The sequence below is a fragment of the Lactuca saligna genome, chromosome 8 (assembly GCF_052625555.1).
Source record: "Lactuca saligna cultivar CGN05327 chromosome 8, ASM5262555v1, whole genome shotgun sequence".
In the NCBI taxonomy this organism is placed as follows: Eukaryota; Viridiplantae; Streptophyta; class Magnoliopsida; order Asterales; family Asteraceae; genus Lactuca; species Lactuca saligna.
Window position 1 is genome coordinate 38,708,415 of NC_136424.1, and position 15,830 is coordinate 38,724,244.

Below are 15,830 nucleotides of genomic sequence, written 5' to 3' on the forward strand. Positions count from 1 at the left end.
ATTCCAATAAGAGGCTCATAACTCAATTTAGGGTTTCAGGAGGAAAAAGAGATTGATAAGGAGGCCAGAAGAAAGACTTAAGGCCTTTAAATAGGGTACAAAACCTTGAAAAATAGGGTTTCTTTCTGAGTGTCCAACTCTCCAAGTTGAGGCTCCTCAACTCGTCGAGTTGCCTTATTAAACTTCACGGTCAAGCCAACTTCTACTCGCCGAGTTGAGGCTCCTCAACTCGTTGAGTAGACCCATTAAATCCCATGATTCTTCATCTTCAACTCACCGAGTTGGCTCCTCCAACTCGTCAAGTTCAACTTGAAATTGACATAATTCCACAATTACCTTCTAGATTACGGGTGTTACATTTATAATGTTTTATGTACTGATAGGTAAGTTTTGTAAAATTAAGAAGTGAATTTATTCACGTTGTGAATTTGTACTGTATATAATTCAGCTTTTAGAATTTACATTGAGAATCTGACTTACTATTATTCACACTACTAATCTGAATTGAGTATAATCAACTTTTAGTAGATTCACATAGTGAAATTGAGATAAAATTTTGAGCATTCACAACATGAATAGGAGATATAATTTCGAAAAAAATATTATTTTTTACATCAACATGAATCTATATTTAAAGAGTACCACAACACAAGGAGGCGGTGTTCACATGTTATTTAACACCCGCAGATTCGGGTTAGTCAATTTACAGACAAGAAACGTCAAAAATAACTTTTTTGATATAAGATTATTTAGACTAAATAATCTTGACCAGGTTATAGTATATGTCACAAGGGTTCCGTGCATATAAAGAACGATGAAATCTGAGTTATAACAAAGAAGTTATGACCCATCGAAGTTTTATGGCAAAACCGACATGATACCCGGAAATCGTAAAAAGTGAATTTACGATAAAATACTTTCTAGACTTACTGATCTAAATGAAAGTCGTAGTATAGGTTAAACCATGAGTGTGCATGAAAAGAACGTCCAAATCTGACTTCATATAAGGAAGTTATGATTTTTCTAAGATTTAGCATAGTAGTGCACAGCCCGAAATTCGAATATTAGATCAGTTAAGTTTTAACCAAAACAATCTAAATGAAAATTTAAGATCTCATTAATATGAGCTCAATGATAAAAATACAGTTGAAAGCGGAGCTCGTATGCGAAAGATATTGATGAAACTTAGTCCCTACTCTTCAAGCGCGACAAATTTGATACAGATTTGTAAATTTGAGATAGAATGAGAATTAGCTGATCGAGTCTAAATAAAAGTTGTAGTACTCATAAATACCAACACATAGATATAAAGAAAGTTGAGAATAGAACTCGTAAGTTAAAGATATGGACGAAACTTGGTCCTTACTCTTCGAGCGCGATAAATTCGATACGGTTTTCTAAATCTGAGATAGATGGAGAATTAGCCGATGACATCCAAATGAAAGTTGTAGTACTTGTAAATACCAACGTGTGTATATAAAGAATGTCAAAAATGGAGTTCATATGAACGAGTTATAATTTTTAATAGCACATTTACGTATTAAAATAAAGCGTAATCATATATACGTCTACATATATATATATATATATATATATATATATATATATATATATATATATATATATATATATCATTAGAAATATTGTATCGACAATGCGGTCGTTATAAGACTAATTTTGAGTATTTTCGCCATTAGTTTTGTACAAATATCATTAAATCTATTTAAAATAGTATTACAAAGGGGTGTTTAGTTATTTAAGTAAATATAGATGATGATTTTTGAAAATTCAATCACTATAAATAAGAGCCTCTACGCTCTCATATTTCTTGCACCATTCTCTTGATTCAAGAGTCTTTCTCTTCTTATTCCCCCGAGCATTTCGGTCCCTCGTGATTTGACTTTTATTTATGTAGTTTTTAGTATAATAAGGTGAGTGCTGAAACGCTGCAAGAATCTTTCTTAGAAAGATTCAGCGACGAAGTCCGGCCCCTACGGAGCCCGACTCCTAGCTAAGTAAGTTATGCTACCCTACTTTAAATATATCTTATAATATCGTTATTATGAACCTGTACATAAAATTTATTAGTGATTCAAAGTCGTTATGCTGATTAAAATACTTACGGGAGAGATGTGTAGAATGGTCACATTGGGTTTGGTTGTTGGATTTCAGAAAGCTATATGTCGAAATGGTCCTGCCTCCCAACTGTCCTGCCTGGCTGATCCTTACTTGATAAATCATGAAGTAGAATCTGAGTCAATGACAAATCTAGACTAATAATTAGTCGCAAAAAACATTAAACTAAAATCTAGTTATAATAATATTAGGTTTCGTTAAAGGAAATCATATTGTTAAGAAGCGAAGCGCTGCTTGAATTTTGAGTCGTTTCTTTAACAAGTGAGTGCATAGTTACTTTCATCTTACACATAGATATGAAGTATTTTATATAAATTACGTGCTATGTGTGCATATTATCTATATACTTGCTATCTATGTTGGATTAACTATTTTATACATGTTTTAAATGATTTAAACTGCATATATATATATATATATATATATATATATATATATATATATATATATTATATCTACAAAATCTGTTGGGTAAAATATGGGTAGATGAATAATGAGGGATGAAAACTGATATAAAGGAACATTGTACTATGGACGTATTGCCCTATATGTGAACATTGGTAGCAATGGACCTAGTACCATATAAGATTAACATTGACAGTTGCACCACAACCTATATGATATACTCTAAACATCCTAGCAGCTGCGTTCTAATGATAGTATCGGTAGCTGCACCTAATAGAGAAAATCATAACCATTGCAGATGCGCCTAATAGAGAATGTCACAATTCTGGCAGTTGCGCCTAAATGATAATATTGGCAGTTGTGGTTAATATATAATATTGATAGCTGCGTCATTGGCAACGATGAACTTCGTGCATACTCTTTAGGACTGAATGAGTAAATGATAAATGATTCTTAGGATGGATCCTTAAGAAGTAAAGAACATAATGAGGATGAGTAATTGGGTTGATTGTTTAATGATTAAACATAATTATATTATTTTGGGTTGAAAACCCTATATACTCATAAGGTTTCCCATCCTGACCCAGTCAATTTATTTGTATCACATGTGTCGATATGAAGTTACATGAAGTTACATTACACTAGAGATTAAGGAGATATAAATCACTAGTGATAATGAATGTAAGTTTTGTTTATGCTTATGTTTCAGTATTTACGATGGCATCCCAATGTTTTAAAAATAAATAAAATATATTTTTTCGGAAATTCTTTGATAGAATGTTTATCATGTTTTCTGAGAACAAAATTCCGCAACATTGTTCTTTAAAAATGATACTCTGATTTTATAATAAATATAAATAAAATTTTTAAAATGATCGTAAATTTGAGATGCCACATATTAGCTTCTTTTCGACGTCACCCTTACGTGCCTTGCCTTGTGTAATGACCATACGTCAATACCACATGATTATCGTAGATCTTACAACTTATATATTTGTAAATAATATTGGATGAACAAACATACATTTTTTAAAACAATTAATAAAAAATGCAATGGAAATTAAGTTTATATGTTTTCATAATGAAACGTGAGAAATCTGCAATAAAGTCTCAATATTTTGGTTCATTTTACAGTTTAGTCTTAATATTTATTTTTTTAAATAGAAAAATCTCAATGATCTGATTTTATACGATAATATGTTATTTTATATTAAAAAAATAATGATAGTTTCGTTAATTTGGACAAAATATAAAATAATCAAGATTTTTTTGTTCAAAAAATAAAAGTTAACATTAAACCATAAACTGTCGAAAATACTAAGATGTCATGAAACTTTTATAACTTTTACAGATAAAAAGAAAAAAAAAATACAAAGAAATGGACATTTCACAATGCCTATGGAAATAATATTCCTCTAAATTTTGTAAGAAACTAGCGGGACATACTTTAAACTTTACACGAATGCCTTCACAGAATATATTTTAGCCAAAACAACGTTGTTTCACTGCATATATGCATTTTGTTATTTGATCGCTGTTACGAGATATATAATTATTTGAAACTGTTATTGATTTTTTTTCTCTTTAAAATCTGTTCATTTATGTGATTCTTCCATTTTAAAAATCAAATTTATGTATAGTATAGTCTGATTATGCGCGTAACATGCGCGTGCGTAGGCGAAGGGCCAAAATAGAAATCACGCGCAAAATGCGGAGGACAACATAACTACAGGTAATAGGTAGACCTGTTTACACGCTCTTTTTAACCCCAAAATTGGTGTCAGGAATCAAGAAACCAGGCTTTTTCTTATTAAATTTCTAGGAATAAAATACTTATATAATTAATATTTTAAAAAATTAAAACATTATAGTTATACAAATTTGAGAAAATATCTATATATCAAGACCATTCACAAACTAAGGAATACATTAGTTATATCATAAATAAAAAGAATCTTGACACTCTTCTACATACGATAAAATAAAACTATCATAATCAGTTTTTTTTTTGTTTTCACAAAATAACTATCTTTCTGATTTTTCAAACAAATGACACTATCTTTTTCAATAGAACTACTACAATTTTTTATGAAAATTATTTTGAGAAGGCATACAAATAAAAATATTAAAGTATTTTGAATTAGTTTAAGAAAAAAATAAATTGTTGTGTAATTGTTCTTGATATATTTGGAAATTATTTATATTATTGCAAAATAAATACTTATATCAAAACTTTTAAAGTTTTTTGTTGTAGATGAAAAATAATTTCACGGGAAAAAGTAATATATTATAGTGGTTACATTTCATTAAATATGATCACTTATATCAGGATCTAAAAAATGATTATTTATTTAGAATCTTCCCCATTTTTGGTATTTTTTTGGGTGATTTTTTCTTTACAAAATCATACCAAAAAATATAAAAATTATAATGACCCACCGACCCTTCTTAGACTATCAACCGTTGACCGCTTCTTTCCCTTCATACTTCGACTATTTCTAATCCGCAGTTTCAAACTTCAAAATTTCATGCTTTCAAAATGGTCAACATTCAACTATCGCTTCCCCCTTCAATCTTATTCTATATTATTTATTACATGTATTACTCGTTCTTTGTCTCATATTATTTTCAATCCAATTTCTATCATCATCACAACAACTTTTCAAACTTTGATTTCCGCGTTTGCATGCCTTCTTTATATACATCACAACACCTCCTTCGCCTCTTCATTATTCCTTACCAAAATTAACAAAAAACCCAACTCAGATTTCCATAAAACATCACAAAATACGATTGATTTTCAACTCTTTTTGAATCTTTTTACGTAATCAAAAACACCCAACAATGATTTCTGCCTATAGAAGCCGGAGAGCAGCAAGAAACGCTAACAAGATCAAGAAAGGCTCCAAATTGGTGGATGTCGATGTCGAGGTCACCATACCGGAGCATTTCCGGTGTCCGATATCCCTGGAGTTGATGAAAGATCCGGTGACGTTGTCGACTGGGATCACTTACGATAGAGAAAGTGTAGAGAAATGGATATATGAAGATGAGAAGCACACATGTCCGGTCACCGGCGTAAGCTTGACGACCCTCGACCCTGTACCTAACCACACTCTCAGAAAGATGATACAAAACTGGTGCGTTGAGAATAAGTTATATGGGTTTGATCGGATCCCAACTCCTCGAGCTCCGGCGAACGCGTATCAAGTTTCCGATATTCTTTCCAAGATTGTGGACATGAGAGCGAAGGGGAATGCAGAAGGTGTCATGGAGTTGGTGGTGAAGATGAAAGATTTAGCGAAAGAGAGTGAGAGAAACAAGAGGTGCATTGTTGCAAATGGGTCAGCGAGAATATTATCGGAGACATTCGAGATGTTTTCTTCCTACAAGAAACAAGAAAACGCATCGGTTTTGGAAGAAATCTTGTCTGGTTTAACCTTGCTTCTTCCTTTCGATCAAGCTACAAAATCTTGTCTTGGGTCGAACCAATGTTTAAGCACCATTGTATGGATTTTAAAGGTTGGAACTTTATCGGGAAGAAGGAATGCTGTTTTGATACTGAAAGAGATTCTTTCATCCGATCAAACGAAACTACAGGAATTCACAGAGGTTGAAGGAAGTATCGAAGCTTTAGCGAAGCTCATCAAGGAGCCAATTTGTCCTACGACAACTAATGCATCATTGTTAGCGATTTACCATTTAGTCACTCCATCAACTTCTTTTGACCACAAGAAAACCCTAATCACAACTTTCGTCAACATGGGTATAATCGATAAGCTTCTTGAAATGCTTGTAGACTGCTCACGAGGTGTTTGTGAAAAGTCCTTGGGTGTACTCGAAGGTCTTTGCAGCATTGACGAAGGACTTGAGAAGGCTTATAACAATGCGTTGACCGTTCCGGTGTTGGTGAAGAAACTGCTTCGTGTTTCTGACATGGCGACTGAGTTTTCGGTTTCGATTCTTTGGATGCTGTGTAGATATGAGAAGAGTAAGGGGGTAGAGGACAGTGTCGCCATTGAAGCACTTCAAGTGGGAGCTTTTCAGAAGCTTTTGTTGCTGTTGCAGGTTGGTTCTTCTGTGAAAACGAAGGAGAAATCTGGTGATTTGTTGAAGGGAATGAATGTGCATAGAGGAAGAGTGGATTGTATTGAATCTATGGATTTCAAGGACCTCAAGAGGCCATTTTGAACGAAGGACTTAAGTTTATTTGTAAATTTAACAGAAAAATATACGTAGGAAAATCATTCTTTAACTTCAGATATATATATATATATATATATATATATATATATATATATATATATATATATATATATATATATATATATATATATATATATATATATATATATATATATATATATTACATCTTATTACATGGATAAATAATTAATTGGATTGGGCCATTGGCAACATCATATTTTCTTTATGTTGGGTGAATTTGGCAATTTTACTTGATTATAACAAATGTAATAACACAAATTTGCAATTCCAATTTTTGGTTTTGTTTTTAGTTCTTCTGTTTATGGAAAAATGCAAATGATTGTTTCATATATGAACTTATCTTTTCTTTTAATTAATCACATTATTTGTAGAAAAATTCAAATACGTATTAAACAAGTTAAATGAACAATGGCCATGTAACTGATGGCTACTTGTGTTAAACCATAATTTTTCTTCTTAATGACAATTTATGTTTTATAGAGAATACAATATTTTAAAAGATAAATGGTTGTATATAACTTGGATCGTTAATGATATTAATTAAGCTTACATCATTCACCAAACTTTCATTTTCTAGCTATAACTCATTTATTATGTGGTTCACAAATATGCGAAAGTCTAAAGAACCAACCATATTAGCTCAATGTCTTCATGTTTGACGCTCACGAATTAAAATTGACGGATTAAATAATCACCCACTTGATAATCTTATTGTGTTATATTATTTGGTGCTCAATTTTCTATACGAATTACAATCCTTTGTTCATGATAAAGCCATTTTGTTTACGACGCCTTTACATGTGCGAAAAATGCTTTAAAAATATGCATACCTTTATAACAATGTGAAGGAAACATATTTAAAACATGTTCAATGAAATTCGATAAAAACAATATTAAAGAATTTAGAGGTTAATAGCATATCTTCTCGTTTATACAATTAATCACGTTCGTATTCTATTATGGTTTTTGAAAAGTTTTTTGCATACTTTTTTTGTCCAATATTCACACACTATTGTAGAAATATATGATAGATCGGAAGGAAAAGCAAACCCTTAAATGATTTGCTACATAAATTGGTCATATTTTATACTGCTTTCACAAATAAACAATTATAATTACATTATTACACTATTAGAAACATGTGTTTTCCACATAAATCTGTCATATGTTTATTTAATTTTATATGTTTAAAAGATTCTAATTAATTTTGCCTAACACTCATATGCAAAAAATAAATAAGTAAAATAAAATAATTATAGCTTCCAATTATGAGCTACCAGGTACCAACTTGCAACCATTTTTTAAAAAATGTCACATTATTCACTAATAAGTAATAAGTGAATAAGGAAGTGTTAGGATATACTATCTACAACTGTTAGTGGTAGTTGGAAGTTGTAGTTTTTTTACATATGTGTGTTTGGTATTTGTAGATGGATACTTTTAAACATGTAAATCTATGTAAAAAGACATCTTTGTAGAATATGAAATATAAATATAATAATAAAAATTTATTGACTACAATATTTTTTCTAAAACTACGAAATTTTGCATCATTACTGTTCCATTACAAACTCAAAAGTAATATTACAACATAAAAACTCTAGTTATTAAATCATCAACGCCGAACTATTCAATATTAAAATAGCAATATTATTATAGATACACTTTATATTATTAGATTCGTTACTTGTCTCATTACTACACACATCACAAACTTGATCGTGTGGTATGAAATCTGAATGTTCTTCAACAAAATTGAAAGAAAATGTCTTCCTAAAGTAACCACATATATAGTTATATAATGAAAATGAATCATAAAGTCGATTTGAGTTTGCACACTAAATTATGGGATTATCTTCCATCTATTCTTGAAAATTCCAAATGATATTTCAATATAACTTCACAACGATGAATAAGATAAACTAAACATGTAACATACCAATAATTTGGTTCAAGAACAATAAACAATAGTATAAGAAAAAAAGGAATGCAATTCTAAGTTTTGTGATAAAAATAGACATGAATAGAAGAAAATACTTGTTGGATAAAGATTGTGCACTACATGCAAGAGGAATAATATATCTAGAGTTGTGAGGTTCTTTGTGAGAGACGATGAATTGAATATTGATTGGTGGAGAGAGAAGAATATGTCGTGTTTAGGGTAAGAACAATTAAGAGGGTGTTTGTGATTTTATTTTGAATCTTAAAAATAGTTTTAAACAAAAAAGAAGAATTATTGACTTGTGTGATGAGAAAATAAGTTTTTAAAAAGTATTTGTATTGGTTTATGTGGTGAGAGAAATCAATAAGTCAATAAGTTGTTTTGTTTTTTAAATGTTTGTCTTGGTTTATTCATGTTTTAAAGGAAGATTATCTTCAACAATCGAAATAATTAAAACGAGTTCTGAAAAGTTAGAATTTCTAACTTCTTGAAAACTCAGTTTTAAAGGCTTAATGAGAAGTTATTCCCACACTGCCATACTTGCCACGAAAAACCACAACCATCTAGCCCTATTCTGGGTTTATATCCCAACTCTGATAATCTCATGTTTGCCCTTTTTTTCCTTCAAACACGGAAAGCTGGAAGAACATGACCCCTGTCATAGATACTGACATCCCAAACCATCTGCTAATCACTCAGCCTCCGTCTGCGATCCTGGATCGGATCATCACTATCGCTCCCTTCTTGAATCATGCGACTCAGCTGGCACTACCTCGAGCACGAACCTCAAGACCTCAAAATCATTTAACTCGCCTAGGTATGCACCATTTAAACATAACTAACATGGCCACTAAGGCCCCAACAATCACTAGTCTCATTCTTCGCCTAAACAACCATAACCGATACAACGAATAAGACGGAAACACATTGCAATGAATCATGGAGCCAAACCATACAATCTACCCTCAATCAACTCTTTATAATGCCCAAAACTTTCTTCGATTCGAGTGTAGATCCTATGCTTTCAGTAGTATGGGCCCAATACTACTATCCATCCATATCCGTACTTTCCTCAAGAAACCTTCCAGATCATCTAAGTAACTACTCATGTCTACTACCGACCGACCCAATAGCATATACCCACTCTCAATTAAGTACAAACTGCTAATCTTCCTCGATTCTCCTTCTAGGATATCTCTTTTGAAAATGCTCACATAAGCATATTCTAACATTCTTCCTAGGCTTTCCTAGCGTTACCCTCACTCCACTCTCTGCCATCAGCTGCAGAAACGAGTCCCTCTAATACCTTCTAACTACCTAACGAATATAATTAAATACCACATGGACTAGATAATTCTTCGACAGCAAGGTCTCATATTACAACGGTTGGAATCAAACGAGAGTTGGGCAATAGAGTTAAACCTAACCTTCTAAATATATCTAATCCCTACAACATGTAACCTAACATATTCACTTAACAGTTATCCAATATTATTGGACGTCCCTAAAATCACAAAGCAGGCAACATTTGAGCATCGAGTAATCTAAGCCAGTGCCTCACTTAATTAGGCCATTATATCCAACAATCAAAAATACATAGCAACATGCAGTTCCAAAAGCTCAATCAACAAGCATATAAAGGCATCTCTCCTATCATTCTATCATGCAATTCCTGAGCAGATCCTTAGCCCTAATTTAGCTACAAATCTCATATACTCAAACCAAAATAATAAGCATAACACATGTATAGGTATTTTGGTAAATAATTATTTGAGCTCGATTAATTTCATGCATCGCATCCCTTTTATTAAAAACCTTGTTGGAAATACTCATTTTCTTTGAAAAGATTTTGTTAACTCCTCAGTTTGAGTTCAGATATACTAGAGAGTGTGCTCAAATCCTCAAATAAAGACTCTCATACCAAATTGTAACATCCCAAAAATACTGAGTAAAATTTTTTGTTTAAATAAGTCAAAATGTTCATTCATTATCCCAAAAGATAATTAGAGTAAAAAGTATTCTCAAAACATTAGAGTAAGATCATAAACAATCATTATGAAATAAATTTTTTAGGGGATGTAGTGCGATCAAACCGACTTTTCCTTTTGAAACCACATGTACCTGAAACCTAAATAAAACCATCCATATCATAAAATATTATTATTATTGTATTAGAACTGACAAGTAACGTTTCGGCGTGATAAGGAGGACTTATGCATCTAAACATAAATAAAACCTTCCCTATCATAATATATTCTCGTTTGGGTACATTGAACACCTACTTCAATGTATAGAACATCATGGTGAGGATGCGTAGTGGATTAGGAAATGATATCGGAGTCCAGAAGCCTAAACCCCAGCCTCAGCATATGGATAGACATATGCTAGTAGTCATACCAATAAATAAACCAGTTATGATAGCAGGAGTTGAAGCAGTGATTCAGGTAATGCTAGCCGAACATACTAAAAAGATTAGACAGCTAATCTAAGAAAATAGGAAGGAACCCACTACACCAGTTTTAGAACAAGTGTTAAATAAAGGTCAACCTGAGGAAGAAGGCTACAATAGGAATGTAGAATCGTCGAGGGTTAGGAAGGACGACACCAAGAAAGAGGTTGATAGATATGGATGCAAGTATGAAGACTTTATGGCATCCCAACCACCAAGTATTTCTGGAGACCAACACCAGTAGCATTCATGGATTGGATTTGAGAAATGGAGATGGTGTTCAAGAGCTGAGAATGCGACGACCAATGGAAAACAATCTTTTTTACTAGATAGCTAAAGACAGGAGTATTAAGCTGGTGGAAGCAGGTGGCTAATGTTATGTCGAAAGGAGAAGTAAGGAATATGTCATGGTAGAACTTCCTTGTGCAATTGAAAAAATAATTATTCTCATAAAAAGACTTTCTGGAAATGAACCTAAAGAAAGGATAGATGAGCGTCATAGAGTATGCTACAGCCTTTAATGAAAAGATGGAATTAGTCCCTTATCTAGTTCCTATTGAAGGCTCCAAGAAAGATAAGTTTGCTAACGGATTACCAACGGATTTTGCTCCATCGGTTAAAAGCGCAAACACTGTGGAAGCAGCCGTCCAAGTGGTCAGATCCTTGGACATCATAATTAAGGGGAGGACCACCAACAAAGTGGAAGTTGGAGAGAAAATGAAGGGTGGATGAATTTTAGAACCCAATAAGAAGGGTAGATTTCTGAAATATGGACCCAATGACAAGAAGCCCAAAGATAACAATGATGCAAAATGGTGAAAAGAATACAAAAGGAAGCACGTTGGGTAATGCAAAGAGAAATGATCTACTACAAGTGTGGATGGATGGGTCACTATTCAGATGAATGCAAACATGAAAAGCGAGTGTGCTTCAAGTGTAGAGAAGAATGACATATTTCAAAGGACTCCTTAAAGAAGAAAGGAATTGTACGAGCATTACAAAAGGCTCTAAAGACACAAAAGGAAGAAGTAGATTATACTTAAAGAAGTTATGGATAGGAAGCTACCCAAGTTCAAAGTAGTCATCCCTCATAGATAATGTTGTAGTATGTAGCCTAATATTTGAGGCATTAAGTGTAATAAAATTTGAAGATGATTGTAATTGTTTAAAAAGTAATAAAACCTATGAATATATGTTAAACCATTTATTGATTCATGTGTGGAGTGACTTGTGGAAATTACAAGACAAATTTTGGGATGAGTATGAGTAGGTGTGGAAGGTAGTATGGGCCCGTACTACCAGAAGCAAATGACTCGTACTTAGATCGGAAGGAGCCAAAAGGTTACTAAGCCTCTAAGTAGTCAAGATGTTTTATTCATTTCCATAATTACCTTTGTTTTGGTAATGACTATGAAGATAAATATTCTAACCTTAGTGGTCATATTCAATCGATTCTGACTAACCTGCAAAGAAAGTTCAACGTAAGAAAATATGATTGATGCGACCGATAGAAGTATCGTAGTCATCATAAAGATTAAACAACATGTAGCTAGAAGTGCTAGATGCTAGAATGTGATTGTATCACATTAGGAAATGAAGGAAGGTATCTTTCATGTTAGAGTTTGACACAAAGAGACCTGAGTTTAGTTGTTGCATCATACGACGAAAGGTAATTAGAGAATGATTATCTGGTCTGTTATGATATTCGAGTAAAGACCTTATCTTAGGTTAAGTCAGTTCTAGAAGGAGCAAGAGATTCTAATTGAGATCGAATTTAGAAGAAAGAGCAGGTGCATGATTGAGCACCATCATCAGTCAAGAAGTCTAAGAGTTAGAAACTCAATAGAAGAGGCATAAGAGTTACAATTATTACCTAGGATGGAAAGGTAACAAGTAAAGTCATTATACAAGCCCTGTTTTGTTGATGATTTTAGGACATAATCATCCTAAGGGGGAGATAATTATAACACCTGTGGAATTAGGCTTGTCGATTAAGATATACTAAGCATTAAAAATGACTTTTGATAAAAAGGTTTATTTAGGATAAGTAATCTTAACCAAGTTGTAGTATATGCAACAAGGATTCTGTACATATAAAGAACGTTGAAATCCAACTATGTATGAAGAAGTTATGTTTCTTCAAATTTTCACGATTAAACTAGCATGACTCTGCATATCGTAAAAAAAATTAAATTTTTGATAAATTACTTTCTAGCCTAATTAATCTAAAAGAAATTTGTAGTAGTCGTTAAACCGAGAGCATGCATATAAAGAACGTCCAAATCTGACTTCATAAGAGAAAGTTATGATTTTTTGAAGTTTCAGCATGATAGTGCGGGCACAGAAAATCAAAATTTTAGATGGGTAGATTTTTAGCCAAATCAATCTAAACGAGAATTGAAGATCTCGTTAATAAGAGCTGAACAATATAAGGACAATCGAAAACGGACTCTAGATGAGAAAATTATGTGTTTTATATGAGATTTAATAGTCTAAGCCTGTGTGAAAAATATGAACTCAAAAGTAACAGACAGATTCTAAATGAAAGTTGTAGAATCCAACGATAGCTCTGTGTAGATATAACGAACATAAAAAAATAGAGCTCGTATGAAGAAGATATGTAATTTTAAAAATCGGGAAAAAGGCACGTGCGTGCAATGCGCATAGGGTTGTAGAAACAGCCAGGCAGCCCCACCCAGATTTGGACATGTGTAGGAAACCCTGTAGAGCCACGCCAATGTAGTGTATGGTGCGCACCCCTGTATTTCGCCCTATAAATAGTAGCTCATTCCTTTATTCCTCCTCACACCATTTTAGACGCAATACCTTTGAAACCTTTGATATTTAGCTCTAGAATTCTCTAGTTTTTAGGTATCTAGCTAGGCTCAGGAGAATCTGAGAGTCCGGGAAATAGTAGAGTGCGATTCGGAGTCGTTCCTGCAAACGTTTCCTAACTTTTTTTCAGGAAGAACCTCTGTAAGTTTAGCTACACTCTAGTCTTTTCAGTGTAACTTATATTTAAAGCAATAAGTCGTTAATATGAACCTATAAATAAAATTTATTAGTGAGTCCAAGTCATTCTAATGATTGATCTTTTTATGGGAGAAGTGTTTAGAATTGTCATGTTGGCTTGGTTGTTGAATTTCAGAAAGACTATTATGCTGAAATGATCCTGCCTCCCAACCATCCTGGCTGACTGGTTCTTATTCGATAGAACTCTCGGTATTCGTTGGGATCAATGAGAAATCTAGACTATCATTAATCATGAAAGAATAATTAGACTAAGACTTGATAATAATTATACTAGGTCACGTTAGAAAAAAAGATAAAATATCAAGGCGTAGTTCTGCCCAAATTCCGAGGCATCCACTTTTATCAAGTGTGTGTATAGTCCCTTTTATGAACATAATTTAATACAAGTATTAATTAAAATATTAAATATATGTTGGAATTTGTATGTGAATTATGTGCTTATTGGTTGGATTATATATATATATATATATATATATATATATATATATATATATATATATATATATATATATATATATATATCGTGCTATGTACGAACTAGATATGGTTCTATTTTATGTTAAGATAAATAGATAATATTATCTAATAATAATAATAGAAGTCGCATTGCTAAGAAGATAAATGAATAATAATACTAATACCCTGTATGGAATATATACGCACTAAAGATAGGTTAGTGTCGCCCAAGCAGTTGGTATTAGAAGTTGGTTACCGGCATTGTAATCTAGTCTCGAGATAAACTTAGACTTATGGAAGATACCTAGTTCAATTAAGTTTGATATTGGGTAGTCGCATTAGGAGAATGTGTTTGTGCTAGGAACAAAGAGTAAAGTTCTGTTCCATGACACTTTCAAGTGTCGATCTATGGTAGCTCTATATGGGGGTACATCATAGTATTCCCCTTGGAAGACCAGAAATTGTGGTTCCAGATCAGGTAGAAATTGTGGTTCCAGATCAGGTAACTGTAACGGTATGTCTGCTCACCTCTCAGAGTAGGTGACAACACTTGATCATTTTAGACATCCTTGTAAATTACGTTGCTAGTGTAAGCTCATTACTCACAGACGTAGATGAAATGGGAAATCATATACATCAAATAGTATGATGTCTCATATGCCTTCATGATTTACACCTGCCTAGGAAGCCCCTAGCTGTCTAGTCAAACCTTTTAATGGTTCATCAGGTGAGATAATTTCTCCATGATAATCGTGGACTAGGATACGTGAGAATAAGAAAGAATGGATATGTACGAATGTAAGCCTATATGGATATTTTATGGTAACGGTTGGTTATGCAGGTCTGATAATTAAGGAATATTATCATATCAATATTATGGGATTGATATCCCTATGTATCTCACTAGGTTTCCCAAGTTGGCCTACTCGGTTTATATGCATCACAAGTATCAGGACTTAAGATACTAGAAATTGATTTGGATGCTGAGTGATTAAGAGACAGTCTGTAATAGTATTCCGGACCATCTAGTTTTTATGTTGTAACCTATGTATCTGTATTGATTATGACATCCTTAGGTTTTTAACATTTTGGAAACAAAAAATTTGTAATCCACATGATATTTGTATTGGGATTTTCGACAAATTTAAATAAATGATTTTTAAAGTGTAAAGAAAAGTTATA

General features: G+C 32.6%; 1 pseudogene; it reads left to right on the top strand.

Annotated features, from left to right (window-relative positions):
* Window positions 1-5,249: 5,249 nt before the first annotated feature.
* On the top strand, window positions 5,250-6,796 carry LOC145011765 (U-box domain-containing protein 21 pseudogene; annotated as a pseudogene).
* Window positions 6,797-15,830: the final 9,034 nt, after the last annotated feature.